Raw genomic sequence first — 27,412 nt, 5'->3', positions numbered from 1 at the left:
CTTTGGAGCGCTTCACAGGACCCCCTTTGTGTGTCCTTTGTCTGGCCTTTCTTACCAACCCTTCTGTCCGGCTGCCTCGGGCCTCCTCTTGGTAAACTTGGCGCCAGTTTCCCTGACCCTATGTGGTGCCTTCCTAGCGGGTGTAGCGAGGGGCTGCGCCACATAAAATGTCACAGCCTCCTGTTTCTAGCTGAGGGTCGTTTCCTGCCTCCACTAGTTTCGGGGACCGGTCTCCCCCTTTGGCCTGACCCCTCCACGCAGGTGGATTCGGGCGTGCGGTGGCGACTCGCCCGTCCGCACCCCTGGGATCCCTTCGTTCCTCGTTCCTGGAGCCTTCTCCGCTCCTCTTCCTTCCTTCTCCCTCTTCCAGGCCTGGGCCTCTGTTACTAGGCCCGCCTCCAGAGCAGAGCTCATGCAGAGCCCCTGCTCCCTGCCACTTCTGCTCAGACTTCTCTGCACTGAGCTAAGATGGTGCCCACCTTTTATACTCCCTTCTCAATGCCCCCAGGAACTGCTTCCTCCCTGCTCCAGCACTACAGGGTTCCCCTTCCTCAGTGTTCCCCCCCCCCACTCCAGCCAGGGACAGGGACTGTCGTGCCCATCTCAGGGGCATATTGGTCGCCCTGCCCCACGGCAATGTGGTGTAATGCATGCAGGTGTCGGGTCCTGATCCACACTACATCCTTACCTGAGAGTGAGATATCACACCTCTGGTTGAGGTGCAATACCTCTGTAGCAACCGAGCCCTCAGGGTGCTACAGTTCCATTTATCTTCAGCCTAGGTGACGTATTGCGATACAGGGCCGTGATTTTGGCTATAAAAGGGTCCCCTAGACCCCTACCCCAAGCTTTTTAAGAGAATCATATATGGCGTGCCAGGAGACTCTATGGAATGCTTTCTCAGCATCCAACGAGAGTATCTAATTACAAATTTTTAACTGCATCTAGCCCAGGAAATACTTTGTGCCTAGTAGCAGTGTCTGCTAGTCAGCGGATTATCCCGGCTGTTAAGCAAGCTACACCACCTGTAGTTTGGACACTTAATTTTTTCAAAGGAAATTCTTCGGGACCACGAGATACTCAGTGAAGAGCATCAGGAGGCACCCCAAGGCATAGGGGCTGGGACTGGCAGTAGGATGCCTTGCGGTGGACAGCCGAGCTCGATCCTTATAAAAGCTTTTTAACTGCAGCAGCTTTAGTGGACGCTACTGGAGCTGGAATTACGCGGCTGCTGGCATGAGACTTGCCCTCCAATAGATCCTTGTAAATGGATTTAAAGTGTATTCATTCAAATTAGAGAGACAATTTAAATTAAAAAGCTTAGAGCTGCCTCCACCACAGGGGGGTTCGCTCGACCCACCAGTGGACAGGCACCAGTATTGGGAGAGGGGGGCTGGCTGTCAGGGTTCACCGCGGCTCTGGCACAAACCCGGCGACACGGAGGTGGCACGGGCAGGAGCGGACTGAAAGTGTCGGCTTCTCACTTTTTGGATTTTAGAAGGGCATGACATGCCTATATCTGTGTCTCCCCCTCCTTTTACTCCTCCACCTCTTTTCTTTTCGCATGACTATATGTACTTGTCACTTTTCCATGTGTTAGTTGTGTCTTCTGAGCAGTTTGTCAGCTTTTGGACACCTTTGAAGGTGTTTTCTATGTGTTTCTATGTGTTTTTGTTTGCCTGCCATTGGTTTTAACGGTGTTCGAAGGTGTTCGACGAACAGTTCGGCGAACACACGGGTGTTCGACGAACCGAACTGAACTCGAACACTACGGGGGTGGCTCAACACTACACCTCACGCTGTAGTGTGTGCTTCAGCCAAGTCTGTTTGTAGTGCGCTCAATGTGCGTCACTGCCTCATACATTGTCATTTTTTGCTAATTGATCATTTTTCCTGATTTCTCCTATTAGTGTGTTGGTTCCATCCGTATTCAGCTAAATTTGTTCCAAACACACTATATAGGAGTAGATAGAGAATTTTTTTTTGTCTTGCAGTGCTAGTGCACAGTGCTCTGCATCTGCACTGTTCACGCCTGTCTGCAAGGTTTCTGTGTGTGAGTGCAGCTCACGCTGTAGTGTGTGCTTCAGCCACGTCTGGTTGTAGTGCTCTCAGCGTGCGTCACTGCATCATACATTGTCCTTTTTTGCTAATTGATAAATTTTCCTGATTTCTCCTATTAGTGTGGAGGTTCCATCCGTATCCAGCTACATTGGTTCCAAACACACTATATAGGAGTAGACAGAGGAGCCTTTCTGCAGCCTTGTGCCCTGCAGCCCCAGCCAGATTAGTATTAGCCTATTTTTTGTAGCCTCATCTATTGAATTGTAGGTTACCTTCCTGAATTGTAATAGCTACAAAAAGTATGTGATACTATCGGTATTACATCTTTGGGCACATCCAGTGTCTTTTTGTGACAAAAAAAAACCTAAATAAAGTTCACCAAACACTCCACTTTACAGTTGTGTAGGCCACATTAGCTCATATTAAAGTCTAGTCCACACTTTATAAAATTAGTGTTTCTTATACCTGTTAGCAGCTGTTCTGGAATAAGCACACTAAGCCCTTAGTACTTTTCTGCCTATCTTTATCAGTCTACCAAGATGAAGAAGGCAGGGAGTAAGGCATGTGGTCGTGGTCTTGGGCGTGGGCATGGAGTTTCTGCAGGGAGAGGACGAGAGGATTCTGTGCCTGCAGGGAGAGGACATGGGGATTCTGTGCCTGCTGCTGGCACCAGTGACTCAGCATCCCCCAGTTTTACCAGGGAAAAGTCCTTCATGCGCAGCTTTGTAGGAGCTAGCCGTACCCCACTGCTGCGGGAGGACCAAATTGAAGCCGTTGTTGGATGGATGGCAGCTAACGCATCGACTTCAGTTAGTTCCAGATCCTCTCAGGTCCTTAGCACTGAAGAGCAAAAAAAATTAAACATGCGCTACAAAACGCCGTCAGTAGCATGGTCCACCTGACCATCGATGCGTGGACCAGTAAGCATGGACAGGGATGATACCTTTCCCTCACTGCCCATTGGGTAAATGTTGTGGAGCCGGGTACAGATCTTGAGAGTGGCGCTGTACGTGTTCTGCCAACTCCAAGGATTGCAGGAATCCTGTCTGTACACATTGACTCCTCCTCATACTCCAGTTCCTCTGAATCAGCGCTGCAGGAGCCGTCACGGTCTACCTCCACATCGACCTGTGAACGGTTACCTGTTATGATGACCGATATGAGCACAGCAGTGGCCAAACTTCAACAGGCCATATTAAAATTAATTTCTTTGGGGAATCGAAGCCACACAGCGCAGGAGCTCTGGAATGCCATCAAGCAGCAGAGCGACGTGTGGTTTGTGCCAGCGAATCTCAGCAAGGTATGGTAGTGTGTGACAATGGCCGAAATCTGGTGGCAGCTCTGGGCCTAGGCAACCTCACTCACATCCCATGTCTGGCACATGTGCTCAACTTGGTCGTGCAGAGTTTTTTGAGGGACTATCCGGATCTTGATGCACTGCTGCACAAGGTCCGCATAGAGTGCGCTCACTAGCGGTGTTCCATCAACGCAAGATCGCGCATTGCAGCTCTGCAGCGCCGATTACGTCTTCCGGAACATCGCATCATATGTGCCCTACCCACCAGGTGGAATTCAACGTTACATACAGTATGTTGGAGAGGTTGTGTGAGCAGCAGGTAGCAGTAATGGAGTACCAGTTGCAGCAGGCGCAAACAAGTCGCAGTGCGCGCCGTTCACACTTCACCACCACTGAGTGGGCCTCTATGAAGGACATTTGCCACATTTTGCTTGCCTTCGATTATTCCATGCGATGGCGAGTGCAGATGATGCACTAGCCAGCATGACTATCCCCCTTATCTGCCTGCTTGAAAAAACACTGCAAGCACTAAAGGAGGGGGTTTTGGAAGAGGTGGAGGATGAGGAGTCACAATTGCCATCTGCTTCTGTACAATCTGCGCAACGTGGTTCCTCACAAAGGCCTAGGCAGGGGACATTTTGTGAGGAGGATGAGGAGGAGTCAATGGAGGAGGAAGACATCTGTCCAGAGGAGGGAGGTACACAATGCTCTAGTAGTCAGTATCTAGAGTGAGGGTGGGGTGATGCAGAGCAGGCAGAGATCACGCCTCAAGCAGGGGACAGCGTTTCCTGGCCAGTTGGCAGTCTCTAGCACATGGTTGATTTCATGCTGCAGTGCCTGAGAAACGACCGGTGCATCGCCCACATTCTCAACACGGCTGATTATTGGGTGTCTACCCTCCAAGATCCTCGCTACTGGGACAACTTACAAAGCCTCATAACACCGTTGAACCGGGAGTGTAAAATGCGGGAGTACCTGTAAAATGTAAAATGCATTCCATCATTTTCTCCATTCCAACCGAGAGCAGTGCTGCTAGTGCTTTACAAAGCAACTCAGTGCATCGAGGCAGTGGAGGAAGCTCTGCACAAAGAGGGAGCAGAAGCAGCGCCTCAGCACAAGGCAAGACCAGTATGGCCCAAATGTGGCAAAGTTTTGTGTCCCCGCCGCCACAAATGTCTACACCATCACAGATGGCTCCAGTCAGCAGGAGGCTACGTTTCCGTCAGATGGTGACAGACTACATGTCTTGCCCTCTCAGTGTACTCCCAGACGGCTCTTCCCCCTTCAAGTTTTGGGTCTCTAAGCTGGATACATTTCCAGAGCTTAGCCAGTATGCATTGGAGGTGCTGGCTTGCCCTGCTGCTAGTGTATTATCGGAACGCGTCTTTAGTGCCGCAGGTGGTGTATTAACAGACCGTCGCATGTGCCTATCCTCCGATAACGTTGACCGGCTTACTTTTCTGAAAATGAACAAGACCTAGATCTCGCATGAATTTGCTAGCCCTCTTCCAGAATAAATAATTGGTTGGCAACAGTATCCAGGTCTCCTGTTGTGTTCATGTTTCTACCACCTGAACTGTAATCCCTGAGCTCCAACACCGCCAGTTGATGTTCAGAAGTGCCGTCTGCACAGTCAATGCTTGCTGCCGTGTTATTGGGATTCTGTAACGTCAGCTGTTCCCCTGCTGTGTGTACGGAAATTTCTCCTGCTCTGTCCACATTCTCACTACTACAGATTTTAAAGTTGCTCCAATTAGACCTCTGGCTCCTCTGTTTTCAGTATTTACCCTGAGCTCCAACACTGCTATTTGCTGCTCAGAAGTGCCGTCTGCACAGTCAACGCTTGCTCCAGTGTTATTGGGGTTCAGTAACTTCAGCTGTTCCCCTGCTGTGTGTACGGCAATTTCTCCTGCTCTGTCCACATTCACACTACTACAGATTTTAAAGTTGCTCCAATTAGGCGTCTGGCTCCTCTGTTTTCAGTATTTACCCTGAGCTCCAACACTGCTAGTTGCTGTTCAGAAGTGCTGTCTGCACAGTCAACGCTTGCTCCAGTGTTATTGGGGTTCAGTAACGTCAGCTGTTGCCCTGCTGTGTGTCTGGCAAATTCTCCTGCTCTGTCCACATCCACTCTACTACTAATTTAAAACTTGCTCCAATTACAAATCTGGCTCCTCTGTTTTCTGTATTTAACCTGGGTTCCATCACTGCTATTTGCTGCTCAGAAGTGCCGTCTGCACAGTCAACGCTTGCTCCAGTGTTATTGGGGTTCCGTAACGTCAGCTGTTCCCCTGCTGTGTGTACGGCAATTTCTCCTGCTCTGTCCACATTCACACTACTACAGATTTGAAAGTTGCTCCAATTAGGCCTCTGGCTCCTCTGTTTTCAGTATTTACCCTGAGCTCTAACACTGCTAGTTGCTGCTCAGAAGTGCCGTCTGCACAGTCAACACTTGCTGCCGTGTTATTGGGGTTTAGTAAAGTCAGCTGCTCCCCTGCTGTGTGTACAGCAATTTCTCCTTCTCTGTCCACATTCTCACTACTACAGATTTTAAAATTGCTCCAATTAGACCTCTGGCTCCTCTGTTTTCAGTATTTACTCTGGGCTTCAACACTTCTAGTTGCTGCTCAGAAGTGCCGTCTGCACATTCAACACTTGCTGCCGTGTTATTGGGGTTCAGTAACGTCAGCTGTTCCCCTGCTGTGTGTACGGCAATTTCTCCTGCTCTGTCAACATTCTCACTACTACAGATTTTAAAGTTGCTCCGATTAGACCTCTGGCTCCTCTATTTTCAGTATTTACCCTGGGCTCCAACACCGCTAGTTGCTGCTCAGAAGTGCCGTATGCACAGTCAACACTTGCTGCCATGTTATTGGGGTTCAGTAACGTCAGCTGATCCCCTGCTGTTTGTCCGGCAAATTCTCCTGCTCTGTCCACATCCACTGTACTACAGATTTAAAACTTGCTCCAATTACACCTCTGGCTCCACTCTTTTTTCAGTATTTACCCTGAGCTCCAACACCGCCATTTGCTGCTCAGAAGTGCTGTCTGCACAGTTAACATTTGGTCCAGTGTTATTGGGGTTCCGTAACGTCAGCTGATCCCCAGCTATGTGTCCGGCAAATTCTCCTGCTCTGTCCACATCCACTGTACTAGAGATTTAAAACTTGCTCCAATTACACCTCTGGCTCCACTCTTTTTTCAGTATTTATCCTGAGCTCCAACACCGCCAGTTGCTGCTCAGAAGTGCTGTCTGCACAGTTAACACTCGGTCCAGTGTTATTGGGGTTCAGTAACGTCAGCTGATCCCCTGCTGTGTGTCCGGCAAATTCTCCTGCTCTGTCCACATCCACTGTACTACAGATTTAAAACTTGCTCCATTTACACCTCTGGCTCCACTCTTTTTTCATTATTTACCCTGGCTCCAACACCGTCAGTTGCTGCTCAGAAGTGTTGTCTGCACAGTTAAAACTTGGTCCAGAGTTATTGGGGTTCAGTAACGTTGGCTGATCCCCAGCTGTGTGTCCGGCAAATTCTCCTGCTCTGTCCACATCCACTGTACTACAGATTTAAAACTTGCTCCAATTACACCTCTGGCTCCACTCTTTTATCAGTTTTTACCCTGAGCTCCAACACCGCCAGTTGCTGCTCAGAAGTGCTGTCTGCACAGTTAACAGTTGGTCCAGTGTTATTGGGGTTCAGTAACGTCAGCTGATCCTCGGCAGTGCCTTTGGCTTAGGTGCCTCCTTCTCGGTATACGAGTTCCACCAACGTCTGCTGGTCCTTGGTAGTGCTTTCTGGCACAGGTACCTCCTGATTAGTAACCGGGTTCCAGTACCGTCAGCTTGTCCTCGGTAGTTCCTTTGGCTCTTGTACCTTCTGCTACCCATACGGGTTCCAGTACCGTCAGCTGGTTCTCGGCAGTGCCTTTGGCTTAGGTGCCTCGATCTCGGTATCCAAGTTCCCCCAACGCCTGCTGGTCCTTGGTAGTGCTTTCTGGCACAGCTACCTCCTGCTTAGTAACCGGGTTTCAGTACCGTCAGCTGGTCCTTGGTAGCTCCATTGGCTCTTGTGCCTTCTGCTACCCATCCGGGTTCCAGTACCGTCAGCTGGTTCTCGGCAGTGCCTTTGGCTTAGGTGCCTCCTACTCTGTATCCAAGTTCCACCAACATCTGCTGGTCCTTGGTAGTGCTTTCTGGCACAGGTACCTCCTGCTTAGTAACCGGGTTCCAGTACCGTCAGCTGGTCCTCAGTAGTTCCATTGGCACTTGTACCTTCTGCTACCCATCCGGGTTCCAGTACCGTCAGCAGGTTCTCGGCAGTGCCTTTGGCTTAGGTGCCTCCTTCTCGGTATCCAAGTTCCACCAACGCCTGCTGGTCCTTGGTAGTGCTTTCTGGTACAGGTACCTCCTGCTTAGTAACCGAGTTCCAATACAGTCAGCTGGTCCTCGGTAGTTCCATTGGCTCTTGTACCTTCTGCTATCCATCCGGGTTCCAGTACTGTCAGCCGGTTCTCGGCAGTGCCTTTGGCTTAAGTGCCTCCTTCTCGGTATTCAAGTTCCACCAACCTCTGCTGGTCCTTGGTAGTGCATTCTGGCACAGGTACCTCCTGCTTAGTAACCGAGATCCTGTACCGTAAGCTAGTCCTCGGTAGTTTCATTGGCTCTTGTACCTTCTGCTACCCATCCGGGTTCCAGTACCGTCAGCTGGTTCTCGGCAGTGCCTTTGGCTTAGGTGCCTCCTTCTCGGTATCCAACTTCCACCAACGTCTCCTGGTCCTTGGTAGTGCTTTCTGGCACAGGTACCTCCTGCTTAGTAACTGGGTTCCAATACCGTTAGCTGGTCCTTGGTAGTTCCATTGGCTCTTGTACCTTCTGCTACCATCCGGATTCCAGTACCGTCAGCTGGTTCTCGGCAGTGCCTTTGGCTTAAGTGCCTCCTTCTCGGTATCCAAGTTCCACCAACCTCTGCTAGTCCTTGGTAGTGCTTTCTGGCACAGGTACCTCCTGCTTAGTAATGGAGTTCCAGTACCGTCAGCTGGTCCTCGGTTGTTCCATTGGCTCTTGTACCTTCTGCTACCCATCCAGGTTCCAGTACCGTCAGCTGGTTCTCGGCAGTGCCTTTGGCTTAAGTGCCTCCTTCTCGGTATCCAAGTTCCACCAACCTCTGCTAGTCCTTGGTAGTGCTTTCTGGCACAGGTACCTCCTGCTTAGTAACCGAGTTCCAGTACCGTCAGCTGGTCCTCGGTAGTTACATTGGCTCTTGTACCTTCTGCTACCCATCCAGGTTCCAGTAAAGTCAGCTGGTTCTCGGCAGTTCCTCAGCCTTCTTGTACCTTCTGCTACATTTCCAAGTTCAAGCTTTTTGAAATGGTTCTTGCTAATCACTCTGGATCTCCCTGACGACGACCCTGAAAACAAGGACACTGAAGACCACCCCGAAGAAGACGAGGACCCTGAAGACGACGGCCCTGAAGACGAGGACCCTGAAGACCACCCCGAAGACGGGGACCCCGAAGACGAGGACCACGAAGATGAAGACCCTGAAAACGAGGACCCTGAAGACCACTCTGAAGAAGACAAGGACCCCGAAGATGACGACCCTGAAGACGACGACCCTGAAGACCACCCCGAAGAAGACGAGGACCCCGAAGACGACGACCCTGAAGACGAGGACCCTGAAGACCACCCCGAAGAAGACAAGGACCCCGAAGATGAGGACCCTGAAGACGAGGACCCTGAAGACCACCCTGAAGAAGATGAGGACCCCATAGACGACGACCCTGAAGACGACCCTGAAGACCACCCCGAAGAAGACCAAGAAGAATACCCTGAAGAAGATGACCAAGAGGACAAAGAACAAGAAGACAACCACCAAGAAGCAGAAGAACAAGAGACAGAAAACCAAGAAGTAGAAGAACAAGAAGCTGCAGAACAAAAAGCGGAAGAACATTAAGCATAAGACTAAAAATCAGAGCAAAAGATATTATCTAAATTATAAGCAGAAGAAGACTAAGCAGTGTATGGGGGTGAGTCCGTTCCTCCTCGTGGGGCCCCTGGAAAAGACCTGCTGCTGCAGGCCAAACTGAACGCGGACAAATCCTGTTGTAAATCTTTTGTGACGGGCAAAACGAAAGGTGTAATGTTCAAACTTTATAGATAACAACTACAGGAATGCCTGTCACAAATAAGAATATGATGAAGAAGAAGAATATGAAGAAGATGAAGAAGTAGAATATGAAGAAGAATAATAGTTGAATGAGAAGAATATGAAGAATGTAAAAAAAAAGAATAATACGAAGAAGGTGAAGAAGAAGTTGATGAAAAAGATGCTGATGCTGAGGATGATGAAGGAGAAAGTGTGGAAGAAGTAAAAAAGAAGGTGAAGAGCATGGAAGTAGTGAAACATAAATATCTGCCAAAATATAAAAAAACTTAACATAGTCAATATTTTCGTAACTCAGAAAGTCTTAAAAAAAATATTAATTCCTGCTATTCCATTTGATTGGGCTAAATCTCTATGCCTTTATTGTCTCCTCCACCTCCCCCAATACATTCTACATTATTCTTAGTTGTTTTCCTTCATGTAGAATTAACCTACAAGGAAAGAAAGGGTTTATTTTCATTCCGATATTTGTGTCCCATTGACTTGCATTGGTTTCCGGTATCGGAATCGGCGATATCCGATATTTTTTGGGTATCGGTCCCATCCAATCCGATCCGATATTTCTCGGTATCGGAAGGTATCGCTCAACACTACTTAAAATCCAAAAAATACAGTATATGTATATTTTTTCTTGACATTTCCATTTATATTGTGGTATATTACAATTTGTATAGTTACATTTTAGTAGTTATATTTTAGTATTTTATCTATCAATTCTCATCAATTACCTTATTTCTTTTACTTTTCTTTAGCTAAGCCATTTTTCTACTCATTTATAAAATAACAGCTTTACATATATTTTCATTTCTATTTTTTCCATCAAGCAAAGTGTGAAAGGCAATAATGCCAAAAAGAGGTGTTAGAGTTCTCAGAACAGAAGGGTGTTATTCTTGTTTTGTTATGCAGAAAAGTCTGGCATGACTATAGATACAGAAATACATCTAGAAATGTACAGTATAACCAAGGACAAAGATTCATTCTTAAAAATCTATAATAATGCCTGTATGTATGTGATTTAACATATATTTAAAATTACATATAGACTAATTTCATTTCCTTGGTACCACAAGGAAGATATTTTGTTGATCCTCTGTTCTTAAAAAATATAAACGGACTTTAAAAAGACACAATAGTTAGTTTATTCCTTTGGATAGTAAGAATAAAATAATTAAAAATGTATTTAAAAAATAATATATTTGATTACACATCATACCATGGTTCCTTGCCCGCTATTTGCTCACTGCTCTTTTGTCTTCTTTATTCATGTAGAGCACTATGTAATACTTTGACGTCAATTACGAACTGTATGTCACACCCTATGCTTATGGTCTGTTTGGTTTCAGAAGATTTTGGAATAAACAGAAGACTGAAGAGAAGCAAATGCAGGACTAGATGAGGAGCGACAGTAGTGGGACAGGTGAGGGAAGTGCACAAGAGAGGTACATTTAGAATTTATACTTAATTTAGCATTCCCAGCAGATTAAATTTGTATTTTATTGATCCTATGTTCTTAACAATTATATAAAGGGATTTTAAGCAGACATACTAGTTAGTTTATTTATTTGGAGCGTAAATAGATACAAGTCATTATTGTCAATGTCGTCTATTTCATCTTACGTGACCTGATTGGTGCCAGAAGATTTGGAACCAAAGAGATGAATGAAAAAGAGCGAATAGGAGACCCAGAGGGGAGCGGCAGCAGTTTTACACATGAGTGGAGTAGAGAAGAAGTGAGTTTACTATTTTATTGCTTTTTAACCCTTTTCCTGCAGATTAGACTAGCACTTTATTTATTCTGAGAGATTTGAATCTGCCCGCCCAATTGCAACACAATTGCTTAAATCAATTTTTTTGAGATTCATTTAGCTCTAGCTGTTTTTAATAGTCTTGATTCAATACTTGAGGTGACAGTACTTTCCCTGTTTGAACCTCTCAGCTCCCAATCCCCATACTTGGGCAGGGGAAGTCCTATACACACACTAAACATAGCAATTATTTTAACATTAGTGTTGAGCGATACCTTCCGATATCGGGAAACATCGGATCAGATTGGATCGGACCGATACCCAAAAAATATCGGCTATCGCCGTTTCCGATACCGGAAACCAATGCAAGTCAATGGGACACAAATATTGGAATGAAAATATACCCTTTCTTTCCTTGTAGGTTAATTCTACATGAAGGAAAACAACTAAGAATAATGTAGAATGTATTACATGAAAAGCCGGCAATTCAGCAGCAGCATACACCGGTACCCGACAATTTATAACAGAAAGAATAGAGCATCACACATAGATTAGATATATAGAGACTTGTCAGTCACATATATAAGAAGTACAGTGACAGTGTTGCTTACTGTTCTTGTCATTTAGTGTTAAAGGATTTATTAAAAAAAAATAATAGTGTTTTCATGCACCCGTCTCTTTAAAAAAGTCGGCCGGCAATTCAGCATCGGTACCCGACAATTTAAAATAGAAAGAATAGAGCATCACACATAGATTACATAGAAACATGTCAGTCACATATATAAGAAGTACAGTGATAGTGTTGATTACTGTACTTGTCATTTAGTGTTAAAATAAAGGATTTATTAAAAAAAAAATTGGCGTGGTGTTCCCCGTAATTTTAGTCTCTAGCGGAGGTTAAGCAGACGGCTGGGGCAGATGTTTGAAGCCTGGGAAGGGGGTAATACCGACGGAGCTTCCCAGGCTACTAATATCAGCCCCCAGCTGAATACCTAGCCTTTACTAGCTATTAAAATGGGGGACCACCAAAAAAATGACGTGGGGTCCCCCTATTTTAATAGCTAGCAAAGGCTAGGCAGACAGCTGGGGGCTGATATTAATAGCCCAGGAAGGGTGCCATGAATATTGGCCCCCTTCCAGGCTCGAAACACCAGCCGTCAGCCGCCCAAGAAATGGCGCATCCATAGGATGCGCCAATTCTGGCACTTAGCCTCGCTCTTCCCACTGCCCTGTAGCGGTGGCAGTGGGGTAATAGGGCTGGGGTTGATGTCATCTTATAATGCCAGCTGACATCACGCCCAGGTTATTAATGGAGAGGCGTCTATAAGACACCCCCATTACTAACCCCATAGTCAAAGTTAAAAAAAAAACACAAACACCCAGAATAAAGTCCTTTAATTTAAATAAACACACAATTCTTTATTGTTCTAAATTAAACATACTTACCATCACGCCCATTCCAGCTGAAACTAATGTCTTCTGCAATAAAAGTAAAATAATAAACCAACATCATCCTTACCTTTCCATGGTTCCCACGATGGCTCCAGCTCTGCTACATTCACATGACAGGCTGGATTGCAGCCGAAATCTGCCATCCAGCTTGCCATGCCACAGACACTGAGGAGCGCAGGCATGCTTGCGCTCCTCAGTGTCTGGCTGTGACGGCATCCAGATGAGCCGAGGTCATGTCTAATGAACTCAGCTCACCTCATGCTCATCACTGACAGCGTGGGAAAATTCTCCTGTGCTCAGAGCTTGAGCGCAGGCATGCTTGCGCTCTGCAGTGTCTCTGAAGGATGACAAGCTGGATGGCAGCGTTCAGCTGCGATCCAGCCTGTCATCTCAATGCCATCCCCATTCATGAAATAATTAAAAAAAAATATACGTGGGGCTTCGCCCTATTTTTGTGTCCAGCCAGGTACAGCAGGCAGGAACGGGCTGCCCCCAACCACCAGCTGCCTATTTGTACCTGGCCGGACACAACAATATAGGGAAGCCCTTTTTTTTTAATTATTTCGTGAATTTCATTAAAATAAGGGGGACCCCACGTCAATTTGTTTTGGGTCCCCCATTTTAATAGCTAGTAAAGGCTAGGTGTTCAGCTGGGGGCTGATATTAGTAGCCTGGGAAGCTCCATGGGTATTACCCCCTTCCCAGGCTTCAATCATCTGCCACAGCCATATGCTTAACCTCCGCTAGAGACTAAAATTACGGGGAACCCCACGCCAATTTTTTTTTAATAAATCCTTTATTTTAACACTAAATGACAAGTATAGTAATCAACACTATCACTATTTTACTTAATCTGCCTTAGCCAGATAGCCTGACCAGGTCAATGCTCACCTTCATTCCTGCATTGCAGCCGCAGGTGAGTTTGTGACTGCAATGCACTCCAATGGATTCTGGGGGATATATAATATCCATTGTATACGATCCCGGTCAGTGCCTCACATTCTATACCATCCCAAGACTGCATATATTTGTGAAGTTTAAAGGAAATGATATATGGTTTTCTAATTATTTTAAAAATCCAAATATAAAAATTGTGACATGCATTTGTATTCAGCCCCTTGTAGCCTGATACCCCTAATAAATTCCTGAATGACCAATTGCCTCCAGAAGTCACACAAGTAATAAATTGAGTCCACCTTTGTGTAATGTATTCTCAATATAATTAAGGCTATCATGTAAAGGCCTCTGAGGTTTGTTTGAGTACCTAAGGGATAAAATAGCATCATGACAAAGAAAGAACACACCAGACTGGTCAGGAAAAAAGTTTTGGAGAAGACTAAAGCAAAGTTAGGTTATTAAAAAAATAGCCCAAGCTCTGAACATCTAATGGAGCACTGTTCAATCCACCATCCAAAAATAGAAGGAAAATGGCACAACTGTAAACCCACCAAGACATGGCCATCCACCCAGTCTGACATCTCAAGCAAGAAGAGTCCTAATTGGAGAAGCAACCAGCTCAGGTAGGAAATCTGTCCACAGGACAACTATTAAATGCATACTCCACAAATCTGACCTATATTGTATAGTGGCAAGAAGAAAGCCATTTTGAAAGCAAGCCATAAGAAGTCCCACTTGCAGTTTGCAAAAAGTCATGTAGTGGACACAGCTAGAATGTGGAAGAAGGTGCTTTAGTCAGATGAGACCAAAGTAAAACTTTTGGGTAAGTGAAAAATGCTATGTGTGGTGACTAACACTGCATATCACTCTAAAAACACAATTCCCACCGTCAAAAATGGTTGTGGCAGCATCATGCTATGGGGATGTTTTTCTTCAGCTGGGACAGGGATGCTGGTCAGAGTTGATGTGAAGATGTATGAAGCTAAATACCTGGCAGTTCGCTAGAAAAACATGTTAGAGGCAACAAAAGACATGAGACTGGGGCGTAGGTTCACCCTCCAGTAGGACAACAACCCTAAACATACTGCCAGAGCTGAAATGGAATTATTTAGATCAAAGCATCTTCATGTGTTTGAATGGCCCAGTCAAGGTCCAGACCTAAATCCCAGTGAGAATCTGTGATCATACTTGAAAATTGCTGTTCAGAGACGCTCTCCATCCAATCTCACAGCTGAAAATTTATAAAGATCCCCAAAATCCTCCAGGGAGACCAATAATATCAGGGATCGGTTATCTCACCAGCAATTTAGCAGAATACTTAGACGTACTCTTTCAACCACATGTGAAAAATCTTAGTTGTTACCTTTGAGACTCCAGCCATCTTATTAAATTAATATATAACATTAAATGGAAAAAACTGTATGTTTTCTTAAGTTTGGATGTGGCTTCACTTTATACCAATATAGAACTAGACATCGGCTTGCTGTGCATTGAGTATGTTATATCCAGGGACGAACGGTTGTCTTCCAAACATAAATCTTTTGTTTTAGCTGGGCTATCCTTTGTTTTGAAAAATATATATTTTTAATTTTATAGGTAAAATATACCATCAGGTGAAAGGCACAGCAATGGGCTCGAAGGTAGCACCAACGTTTGCAAATATTTTTATGGGTTTTTTTGAAAAAATATTTATACATGAAGGGGCTTTTAATAGGGATATAGTTTTTTATAAACAATATATTGATGACCTATTTTTTATTACAGATAGGGACACCGTTGACCCTATATCTTTTTTCAGATTTTTAAACACTAACAATTTGGGGCATAACTTTTAATTCGAATTTCAACAAAGAGAAAATTAACTTTTTGGACCTAACTCTGTTTGTAAAAGATGAACAAATTTATACTAAGACCTTCTTCAAGGAGGTGGATGCTAATAGTATATCCACTATAGCAGCGGTCATTATAGAAAATGGTTTAATAATATTTCTCACAATCAGTTCCAGAGAATCAGAAGAAATTGTACTACAAAAACAGATTTTATAGATCAATCTAACATTCTGAAACAGAGGTTTTTAAAACAAAAATACCCAAGAAGTCAGGTACATAAATCACTTTTGAGTGTCAAAGAGAACAGCAATAAGAACTCTCTCCTTACAGGCACTGCTAAAAAAGGCAATGAGGCTTTTGAACATGACTTAAAGTTCATCACAACTTACAACCACCAACATAATGAAAGTAAGTCTAGAGGGACAGATCCCAAGTGGGGTCTTGCTCCTGCCCAGACAAAGCAATTGGATTTATTATATTGATTGGCTGTATATTTCATCCACTTCAACCATAAGTTGGTCTCAGTGTACTCCAGTTCAACAGCAAGAATATCTTCAAATGTGGGATTTGCAATGGCTATCATTTTGTTAAATTTTTGGATATGGGACATTATGGAGTTTGAGTGTGTATTATTATCTTTCGTTGACATTTCTTTTATGTCCGCTAATTTGAACATACCCAGCTGGACACAACTGGCACACACACCATATACTTGTGTACCCAGCAGATAGCCCTTATCGCCAGGTTGAGGGTTCTCCAGGTTGAGGATTAAAGGATTACATTGGCCGATGGTATCACAGGGCTTAAAGACTTTTGTTTGGGAAAGTGTCATCCTAGTAAGTAGGGATTTACCTTGTGGGTCTTATTTATTTAAGGCTGTGTTTGGTCTGTACCCCCAATCTTCACCAGTGTTCCACCCGACCACCCTCCCTGAACTACAAGTTTGTCCCCATCCATCTCCCATAACACATATATATTGTTGCCCTGATCTCAACTGTGCCGGTTAACTCATTGCGGAGGGTGAGGAAACCCATTGAGTATCACACTGTACTACATCACAATAATTGAATTTGAAAGAAGCAATGTGTGCTGTGGTTTTATAGCAGAACGTGATTACCCCCCTTGCTTGGGTGATTGCGACCTGTTGTGCTCCTACAAATTAGTATAGAATGGCAAAGTAAAGGATATGCAACATTATGTAGAAGGTTCTGATGGAGGCACAAACTTCTTGCAGTGGGAGGAGTGTATCCACGTCGGTCTTCCTTCAAGTTTGACTGAAGTAGGAGTGGTCAGGAGCACTTGGTAGGGACCCTCAAATCTCAACTCCAGGGATGTCTTTCTGGTGAACTTCTTTACCAGCACGTAGTCACCAGTTTGGAAAGTGTGAGTACCTTCACTGGAATCTGGATCTGGAATGGATGACAAAACTCGTGCATGTGTTACTGACAATTCTTTAGTAAGTGCAATGACATAATTTACAAGAGTATCACTTCCTAAGGCTAGCTGTTGTGGAAAATATTGACCCAACCATGGAGGCCCCCCAAAAAGAAACTCATATGGTGTGAGTTTAGTGGGACCCCTTGGAGTGTTTCTGACTGAATATAAGGCAATGGGCAAATGTCTGTCGAAGGAAATTATACCTACTGACTGGCTTTCAGTATTTTATTTTTCAAGATGCCATTTAGCCTTTCTACTTTACCACTGCTCTGGGGTGATACGGAGTATGTAAACCCAAATCGGTCACTAACAATGTCCATAGTTCCTTAGTCAGTGCTGCAATGAATGCGGGTCCTTGGTCACTCTCAATTACCTCTGGGATTCCATATCTGCACACTACCTCAGTCATCAGTCTCTTAACAGTCACTCTGGCAGTCATGTTGGTTGGTGGATAGTAGTGTTGAGCCACCCCCGTAGTGTTCGGGTTCGGTTCGGTTCGTCGAACACCGAGATGTTCGAGGAACTGTTCGTCGAACTGTTCGTCGAACACCTTAGAACCCCGTCGAACACCGTTAAAACCAATGGCAGGCAAACAAAAACACATAGAAACACATAGAAAACACCATCAAAGGTGTCCAAAAGCTGACAAACTGCTCAGAAGACACTCTCTTTAAAAAAGCCGGCCGGCAAATTCAGCAGCGGCATACACCGGTACCCGACAATTTAGACAAGAAGGAATAGAGCATCACACATAGATTAGATAGATAGAAACATGTCAGTCACACATATAAGAAGCATAGTGACAGTGTTGGTTACTGTACTTGTCATTTAGTGTAAAGGATTTATTAAAAAAAATATTAGTATTTTCCTGCACCGTCTCTTTAAAAAAGCCAGCCGGCAATTCAGCAGCGGTACCCGACAATTTATAACAGATAGAATAGAGCATCACACATAGATTAGATAGATAGAGACATGTCAGTCACATATATAATAAGTACAGTGACAGTGTTGCTTACTGTACTTGTTATTTAGTGTAAAGGATTTATTTAAAAAAATAATAGTGTTTTCATGCACCGTCTCTTTAAAGAAGCCGGCCGGCAATTCAGCATCAGTACCCGACAATTTAGAACAGAAAGATAGAGCATCACACATAGATTAGATAGATAGAAACATGTCAGTCACATATATAAGAAGTACAGTGATAGTGTTGGTTACTGTACTTGTCATTTAGTGTTAAAATAAAGGATTTATTTAAAAAAAAAATTGTCGTGGGGTTCCCCATAATTTTAGGCTCTAGCAGAGGTTAAGCAGACGGCTGGGGCAGATGTTTGAAGCCTGGGAAGGGGGTAATACCCACGGAGCTTCCCAGGCTACTAATATCAGCCCCCAGCTGAATACCTAGCCTTTACTAGCTATTAAAATGGGGGACCCCCCAAAAAAAATGACGTGGGGTCCCCCCTATTTTAATAGCTAGCAATGGCTAGGCAGACAGCTGGGGGCTGATATTAATAGCTCAGGAAGGGTGCCATGAATATTGGCCCTCTCCCAGGCTAGAAACACCAGCCGTCAGCCGCCCCAGAAATGGCGCATCCATTTCTGGCACTTAGCCTCGCTCTTCCACACTGCCCTGTAGCGGTGGCAGTGGGGTAATAGGGCTGGGGTTGATGTCAGCTTATAATGCCAGCTGACATCAAGTCCAGGTTAGTAATGGAGAGGCGTCTATAAGACACCCCCATTACTAACCCCATAGTGAAAGTTAAAAAAAAACACAAACACCCAGAATAAAGTCCTTTAATTGAAATAAACACCTCATGCACGTCACTGACAGCGTGGGAGAATTCTCCTGCACTCAGCGCTTCAGCGTGAGAATTTTCCCACGCTGTCAGTGACGTGCATGAGGTGAGCCGAGTTCATTGGACATGAACTCGGCTCATCTGGATGCCGTCACAGAGAGACGCTGAGGAGTGCAAGCAAGCCTGCGCTTCTCAGTGTCTGCGGGACGACAGGCTGGATGGCAGCTTTCTGCTGTGGTCCAGCCTGTCATCTCGATGTAGCAGAGCTGAAGCTGTCGTGGAAACCATGGAAAGGTACGGATTATGTTGCTTTATTATTTTTCTTTTATTGCAGGAGATCGTTGGCTTCAGCTGGAATGGAGGTGATTGTAAGTATGGTTTAATTTAGAACAATAAAGAATTGTGTCTTTATTTCAATTAAAGGACTTTATTCTGGGTGTTTGTGTTTTTTTCTAACTTTGACTATGGGGTTAGTAATGGGGGTGTCTTATAGACGCCTCTCCATTACTAACCTGGGCTTGATGTCAGCTGGCATGATAAGCTGACATCAACCCCAGCCCTATTACCCCACTGCCACTGCTACAGGGCAGTGGGAAGAGCGAGGCTAAGTGCCAGAATTGGCGCATTCTATGGATGCGCCATTTCTGGGGCGGCTGACGGCTGGTGTTTCTAGCCTGGGAGGGGGCCAATATTCATGGCACCCTTCCTGGGCTATTAATATCAGCCCCCAGCTGTCTGCCTAGCCTTTGCTAGCTATTAAAATAGGGGGACCCCACGTCATTTTTTTGGGTCCCCCATTTTAATAGCTAGTAAAGGCTAGGTATTCAGCTGGGGGCTGATATTAGTAGCCTGGGAAGCTCCGTGGGTTTTAATAGCATTTTAATAGCTAGTAAAGGCTATTCCTTCTATTCTAAATTGTCGGGTACCGCTGCTGAATTGCCGGCCGGCTTTTTTAAAGAGACGGTGCATGAAAACACTAATATTTTTTTTAATAAATCCTTTACACTAAATGACAAGTACAGTAATCAACACTGTCACTGTACTTCTTATATATGTGACTGACATGTTTCTATCTATCTAATCTATGTGTGAAGCTCTATTCTGTCTTATAAATTGTCGGGTACTGCTGCTGAATTGCCGGCCGGCTTTTTTAAAGAGACGGTGCATGAAAACACTAATATTTTTTTTTAATAAATCCTTTACACTAAATGACAAGTACAGTAATCAACACTGTCACTGTACTTCTTATATATGTGACTGACATGTTTCTATCTAATCTATGTTTGAAGCTCTATTCTTTCGGTTCTAAATTGTCGGGTACAGGTGTATGCCGCTGCTGAATTGCCGGCTTTTCGTGTTTCACTGTGAGCACTGTTCCCATCGATTTGGGCAATCACTCTAATGCCACAACCACCATGGCTGTTGCATTACAGTGAGTGGCAGACAATCCCTGCATGATTGGTTCTCTAAATAGCGCCAGACATGCAGGACACGCTTTTGGTGCACGAACAGTTATCGAACATAACCTCGAACAGCCGAATTTTTTGCAAATCGTTCGGGTACGTCGAACAACTCGAACACCGCCCAAAACAGCTCGAATTTGAGATTGGCGAACAGTTCTAGTCGAACACCGCTCATCTCTAGTGGATAGGCTTCTGGCCATCCCGAGAACATGTCAGTCACTACCAGTACATACTCGTACTTCCCTACTTTTGCCATTAGAATATGATCGATTTGAATTCTTTGAAAGGGATAGAGTGGTTTAGCCAAATGTTTTTGAGTAACTTTCTGAGGCGGTGCTGGATTGCATGTTGCACACACAAAGCAGGACTTTCAATATTTTTGGGTGACAGTAGAAATCCCAGGTGCCATATAAGTCTTCCAAATCAAGTCATTCATCTGATTCTTGCCTCTATGGGTGATACCGTCTGCCCATTCTGTCACTGAGGGGAACAGATTACGAGGTAGAGAGATCCTTTTGTTCTTCCTCCAGACTCCATCTTCATCCTTTTTAGCTCCTGCTTCTTGCCACGACTTCTATTCATCATCCGGTGTCTTGTCTTGATATATTTGGATAAACTTCATAAGAGAGCTTTGAGGCCCTCCTTCAGTGTCTTGAGACACGTAAACCACTGCTTTCTCTTTCCTAAATGAATCCACAGCATAAGTTTTTGTTGTTTTGTCAGCGAAGAAGTTCCCCCTTGTCTCTAGAGAATACAATATCCCGTGAGCTTTAATCTTGATCACCACAACCTCTGAAGGTATATCTAGTGCGGCCACAAGTTCTTGTATGGCAGCAGCATGCTTTACAGGAGTTCCACTAGACGTGAGGTATCCTCTGGCTGCCCAGATAGTGCCAAAGTCATGAGCCACTCCGAAAGCATACCTTGAATCCATGTATATGTTGACCACCTTCCCCACCGCTCCTGACATGCCAATGTCAAAGCCTTAAGTTCAGCTTCTTGTGCAGACGTGTGGTGGTAGGGATCTGGCTGAGATGACCTGGTCATGTGTAACCATGGCATATCCCGTATGCAATCTTACTGTTTAATCTGCAAATCTGAAACCATCAGTGAAGAACGTCAGGTCAGCATGCGGGAGTGGGTCTTCAGACACGTTTCTCTTGGAGGCTGCTTCTTCCTGCATCTGTTCTAGACAATCATGATCCTCTGAGTGTGTAAAGGCATCTTCATCGAGAACATCAGTATCATCTCTTGAGATCATCGTACAGCGGTTGCATCAGCTTTGAGGCACCTGGAATCCATTGGCGACAATATGCATAAAGTCCTAAGAAAGCTTGTAATTGCTTAGGTCCTTTTGGTAGAGGAATGGTCTGTATAGCAAGTTTCCTTTCACCCATTAGGTGTTTCAGATTGGAAAGACAAGAGGGGATAATAGGGAGAGAAAATAGGAAGCGCAGGCTTCTATGTGAAGTAGTTAGATTCCAAGGGTATATACTCAGTAAAAATCCACTCACCTATTTGGTGTCTTGTGGTACTGCATGTAAATCCAATCAGTGGATCACTCCATTCCTCTTTCCATTCAGTTTGCTGCAGAAATCTGGGAGCTGATGAGAGCACTGGACAGTGCTTTCATGGACGATACCACTTTGTAAATGTTTTTCCTAGCAATATGCGCTCCTGAAGGATGGTGATGGAACTTGATATTCGGATTCAAAGATAATTTTTATTTCAAACTAAAATACAACCAGTTTCGACTTCTTTGAGCCTTCCTCAGGTATATATCATGCATATTATATATGGATAAGTGGTAAGACCTTGTGGTAAGACCGTCCAGGTGTATTGTGATCCTCTGTAAGTGAAGGCAAACAGGTATCAATCTTCTGGATGTAGTGGTATACTGAAGAAAGCATTGGCCAGATCGATGACAGTGAAATGTTTTGCATCTGATGGTATTTCTGACAACAATGTATGTGGATTTGGCATAATGGGACTTTCTAGTACAGTTGCTGCATTAACAGCTCCGAGATCTTGAACCATACGGTACTTTGGGGCTTCTCATTTTAATGTCCTCTTCTTTACTGGGAACAAAGGAGTGTTACAGAGAGAGTTACATTTGACTAGTGCCCCATTTTCCAGGAGAGCCTTGATTTGAGTGCCCAAAGACTCTTCCTGGGCAGATTTGAGTGGGTATTGGGGCACCCTAGGGAGTTGAGCTCCAGGTTTAAGACTGACCCGTACCGGAGGTACAGCAAGACGTACAATATCTTCAGGGCCAGTAGACCATAGAGTAGATGGGACCTGTGACATCACTTCTGGCGGAACACTCGAGGTGGTGTTAGCAACTTCGTCCATCATCATGAGCAGAGGTGCGGCTTGAAGTTGACACTCTTCACTCGGATCGAGCGGGTCAGTGATGGTGATGGTGAGACCATCTGATGAATAGGCGATGGTCGCTCTTAACGTTTGAAGAAGGTCTGCTCCCAGAAGGTTAGTAGTACAAGTGGGTGACACCACAAGACACATAAACACATCTTCGTATGGTCCAACCTGTATTTTGCGGGTGAGCTTGTTAGTAGTAGGCTTATCATCTACTCCCACGCATGTCACAGCTTCAGAGGATATCAGATCGTTAAAAGGCAGGTCCTGTAATCTGATAACACTTCTGGCTTCACCAGTGTCTACAAGGAACGGTAAGGGTTTGCCTTGAACGTTGATAGTCACTTTGGCTATTGAACCAGACGTAGAAGCCAAAGTAGAGGACACGGGCTTGCCCTTGTCCTATCGGATATAGAGATCCATCAGAGCAGCGGTGTGATTGGTATCTGGCTGTATCCGAGCTTGTGGTGGTCGTTCGTAGTATTGGTCATTGTGGCGATGATAGTTGAATCTGCGATTATCCTCGTTGTGGTTCCTGAATCTGTGTCCTTGAAAAGGGGCCCTACAATCCCATCTTTGGTGACCCGGATTACCACAATTGAAGCAGACATCTTTGGTACGAGAAGATGGAGGTTTCTGATTTTGATGTTGCACATCAATCCATAAAATATGGGTGTTTTTGTTTGAGGTTGTCATAGATTTCTCAAGGCATGTTTTTTCGAATCCCTTAGCTATCGTTAAGACATCCTTAGGATCCAATGTAGCATATTCAGGTTTAATTGCTTGAAATTGCTTCTTCAGAGCTTCCCGAAGGCCCTCAACAAAAGAGAAAATGAGCAGTGTCCGTTGAACTTTTATTTGGTTACTGAAGCCAAAGTCATTAAACATTTGAGTTAGACGAGCATGATATCTCTCCACCGATTCCCCTGGTTCTTGTGTGATGTCCTTGAAAGATGTTGACTGATCAGCCAACTTATCCAAGGCCCATGTCTTAAGTTGTTGGCAGAACTGAACACCAGAGTCCCATGTGGTGTCACTGACAAGTGAGGCATCATTAAATGCAGTGTCCATAACAGGCCAATATGCATCACCTGCTTTAAGATTTGCCAGGGAAATGAGATCTTGTCATGTTGCTGAGTAATTCCTTTGGATTTGAAGCATGCTTCTATAGAAAGGCATTGGCTGTTTTTCTGGACCTTGGAGTTGGTTCAGCAGAGTAGCAGCTTCCTGGGGTGTAAACTTGACATAAAGGGTGGGCTCCTCAGACGTGGGCGTTGGCACGGTTGGTGGTGTTTGTAGCATCGGCGTCTCTGCCCCGTTCTAGGCAGAGACGCCGTCCCTCTCACCTCCCCGCTCCTGGCGCGGCGTCCTCCAGCGCTGCTCTCCCCGCTGCTTCCGGCACGCACTCCTTCCCCGGCAGTGTGCTTAGGGCGCGCGCGCGCGCGCTCCCCCTCTCTTAAAGGGACCGCGCGCGCCGTCCTAAGGAGTCCCCGGCCAATTGCCGGAGGACCTCCCATATAAAAGGCACCTCCTCCAAAATGGAGGTGCCCGAGCAATGCTGTAGCACTGTTCACTACTCTGCTTCAGCCCTCAGGTCCCGTTGCCAGTTACCTGCCAGATTCCTGCCAGTCTGCTGTCTAATTCCTGCCTGATATCCTGCTACCTGCCTGCTAGCCTGAGGTCCGACGGTCTGCTTTACTACTTTTGTCAGTCTGTCTAAGGACCAGCTTGCCCGCTCACCTGGGAGCGCACATCAACTACCTGCCTGCTTGCCTGAGGTCCGACGGTCTGCCTTCCAACTCTTGTCAGTCTGTCTATGGACCAGCTTGCCCGCTCACCTGGGAGCGCACATCTGCTACCTGCCTGCTAGCCTACCTGGAGGCTCTGCCGTCACGTGCTGTGACCACCTGCCTGTCCAGTGACTCCTGCCCGCTCACCTGGGAGCGCTCATCTGCTGCCTGTCTGCTAGCCTACCTGGAGGCTCTGCCATCACGTGCTGTGACCACCCGCCTGTCCAGAGACTTCTGCCCGCTCACCTGGGAGCGCTCATCTGCCGCCTGTCTGTTGGTCTTCCTGGAGGCTCCGCCGTCACATGCTGTGACCACCCGTTTATCCCGAGACTCTCGCCTGCTCACCTGGGAGCTCACGTCTACCATCAGCCGCCACAGGTCGTACCAACCCTTTACCCAGAGACTGCCCCGGTCACTTGCCGTGACCATCTGCCCGTTCACCCAGAGACTGCCCCGGTCACTTGCCGTGACCATCTGCCCGTTCACCCAGAGACTGCCCCGGTCACTTGCCGTGACCATCTGCCCGTTCATCCAGAGACTGCCCCGGTCACTTGCCGTGACCTCCTGCCCGTTCTTCTAGAGACTGTCCCGGTCACCTGCTGTGACTGCCTGCCTGGTCGCCACCCGCTCCCTTACAAGGACCGCCCCCTTGTATAGTAGCCCAGAGGTTCCGCCTCCCAGACCCGTTACAGTTTGCTCGGGCCATGGAACCCGGTGGCACCCAAGCTCCCTCGCTCTCTGACCTATACCATGAACTCTCCCGTCAGAGATCCCAGCAGGAGTCCATCCTGAACCACCTGCGGAATGTCAACTCCCGCCTGGACACACTGTCTGCTCCACCAGCAACCACCGCTAGTGTCACGACTCGCGCCCCGGCAGCACCGTTGCCCACCAATACCATGGCATCCTGTCTCGGACCCCGGCTGTCTGCACCTCCTCGCTTCGGAGGGGACCCCGCTCAAGCTCGGGGCTTCATAAACCAGTGCACCCTGCACTTTGAACTCTTGACTCACCAGTTTATCTCCGACCGGGCCAAAGTGGCATTCATCATGTCCCATCTCACTGGGGAGGCACTGGCATGGCTTAACCCCCTGTGGGAGCGAGGGGATCCCCTGGTGTCCGACCTGTCGTCTTTCCTCATTGCTTTCCGGAGAGTCTTCGATGAACCGGGATGAAAAACCTCATCTGCCTCCTCTTTGCTACGTCTCCGTCAAGGGAGTCTCACCGTGGGCCAATATGCCATACGGTTCCGCACCCTCGCTTCTGAGCTTGCCTGGGATAATGAGGCCCTGGTGTCCGTCTTCTGTGAGGGCCTTTCCGGTCGGATTAAAGATGAGCTCGCCGGTCGGGATATTCCTACCACCCTGGATGACCTGGTGTCGTTGGCTACCCGGATTGACATCCGGTTTCAAGAACGCACCAAAGAGACCACCCGAGAGAGAAGGTTTCCCCGCCTAGCTCCTACTTTCCAGAAACCTGTCTCCTCTTCTGTCATTCCCCGGGCACACTCACCCGAGCCCATGCAGGTCGACCAGACCAAGATGGTCAAATCTCGCCAGGAGTCTCGCCGAGCCGAGGGGAGCTGCTTCTATTGTGGCAGTAAGGAGCACTTGATTCGTTCCTGCCCGGAGAGGCCGGGAAACTCCAGTGTCTAGGACCGCTCGGAGAGGTCGCCCTAGACAAAAATAAATCCTCTCCAACCCTGACTTTGTCTGTATCTATCTCCTGGGGAGAGACCCGTCACTTTGAACTCGCCCACCTGGATTCTGGATCCGCTGGAAACCTCATCTCCCAGTCCCTGGTTGAGAAATACCGTATTCCCACCAAGTCTCTGGCTGAACCCTTGTCGGTCGCCTCAGTGGATGGAAGACTCCTTCCGGTGACCATCCTGCTCGCCACGGAACCCATAACCCTGCAGGTGGGAATGCTGCACTCTGAGGTAATCTCCTTCCATGTGTTGCCCGGACTCTCCCACTCCCTATTGCTAGGTCTACCTTGGCTCCAAACACACGAACCCGTGTTGAACTGGCATTCCGGTGAAGTACTCCGGTGGGGGCCGGACTGCCATAAGACCTGCCTGGTTCCGGTTCGTCCGGTTCGTCCTCCACCTACCCCAGCTAACTTACCCGGTCTTCCGGCTCCTTACTGGACCTATACTGACGTCTTTGGTAAGAAGGAAGCAGAGACATTGCCACCTCATAGGCCATATGATTGCCCGATTGACCTGGTTCCTGGCGCCACTCCACCCCGTGGGCGTATTTATCCGTTGTCTGCGGCCGAAACCCGGGCCATGTCTGAGTACATAGAGGAGAATCTGGCCAGGGGATTCATCCGGAAGTCTACTTCCCCGGCTGGAGCCGGATTCTTCTTTGTCAAAAAAAAAGATGGCTCGCTACGCCCCTGTATTGACTATAGAGGACTCAATCAGATCACGGTTAAAAATAAATACCCCCTTCCGCTCATCTCCGAGTTATTTGATCGCCTTAAAGGCGCCAGGATCTTTTCCAAGCTGGATCTACGTGGAGCGCATAACCTGGTCCGTATCTGTCAGGGAGACGAGTGGAAAACGGCATTTAATACCCGTGACGGACACTATGAGTACCGTGTGATGCCCTTCGGTCTCTGCAATGCTCCCGCCGTCTTCCAAGAACTGGTCAACGACATCTTCCGTGACCTTCTTTACTCCTGCGTGGTGGTATACCTGGACGATATCTTGGTCTTCTCTCCGGATCTTCCCTCACACCGGAGGGATGTTCGTCAGGTCCTGCTGAGGCTCAGGCAGAACCACCTCTATGCTAAATACGAGAAGTGCCTTTTTGAGCAGACCTCTCTTCCATTTCTGGGCTACGTTATCTCCCAGACGGGTTTGCGAATGGATCCCGAGAAGCTCTCTGCTGTCCTAAAGTGGCCCCGGCCGGAGGGCTTGAAGGCGATACAGCGATTCCTGGGCTTCGCTAATTACTATCGTCTCTTCATTCCTCACTTCTCGTCTCGGACTGCGCCCATATCTGTGCTCACCCGTAAGGGAGCAAATCCCAAGGTATGGCCACCCGAAGCTGAGGAGGCCTTCCTTTCCCTGAAGCAAGCCTTCTCCTCTGCCCCTGTG

This window comes from Phyllobates terribilis, unplaced genomic scaffold (assembly GCF_046119375.1).
Source record: "Phyllobates terribilis strain yellow unplaced genomic scaffold, ASM4611937v1 Scaffold_7__3_contigs__length_470593459, whole genome shotgun sequence".
NCBI classification, from domain to species: domain Eukaryota; kingdom Metazoa; phylum Chordata; class Amphibia; order Anura; family Dendrobatidae; genus Phyllobates; species Phyllobates terribilis.
This window is presented reverse-complemented; position numbering follows the sequence as displayed.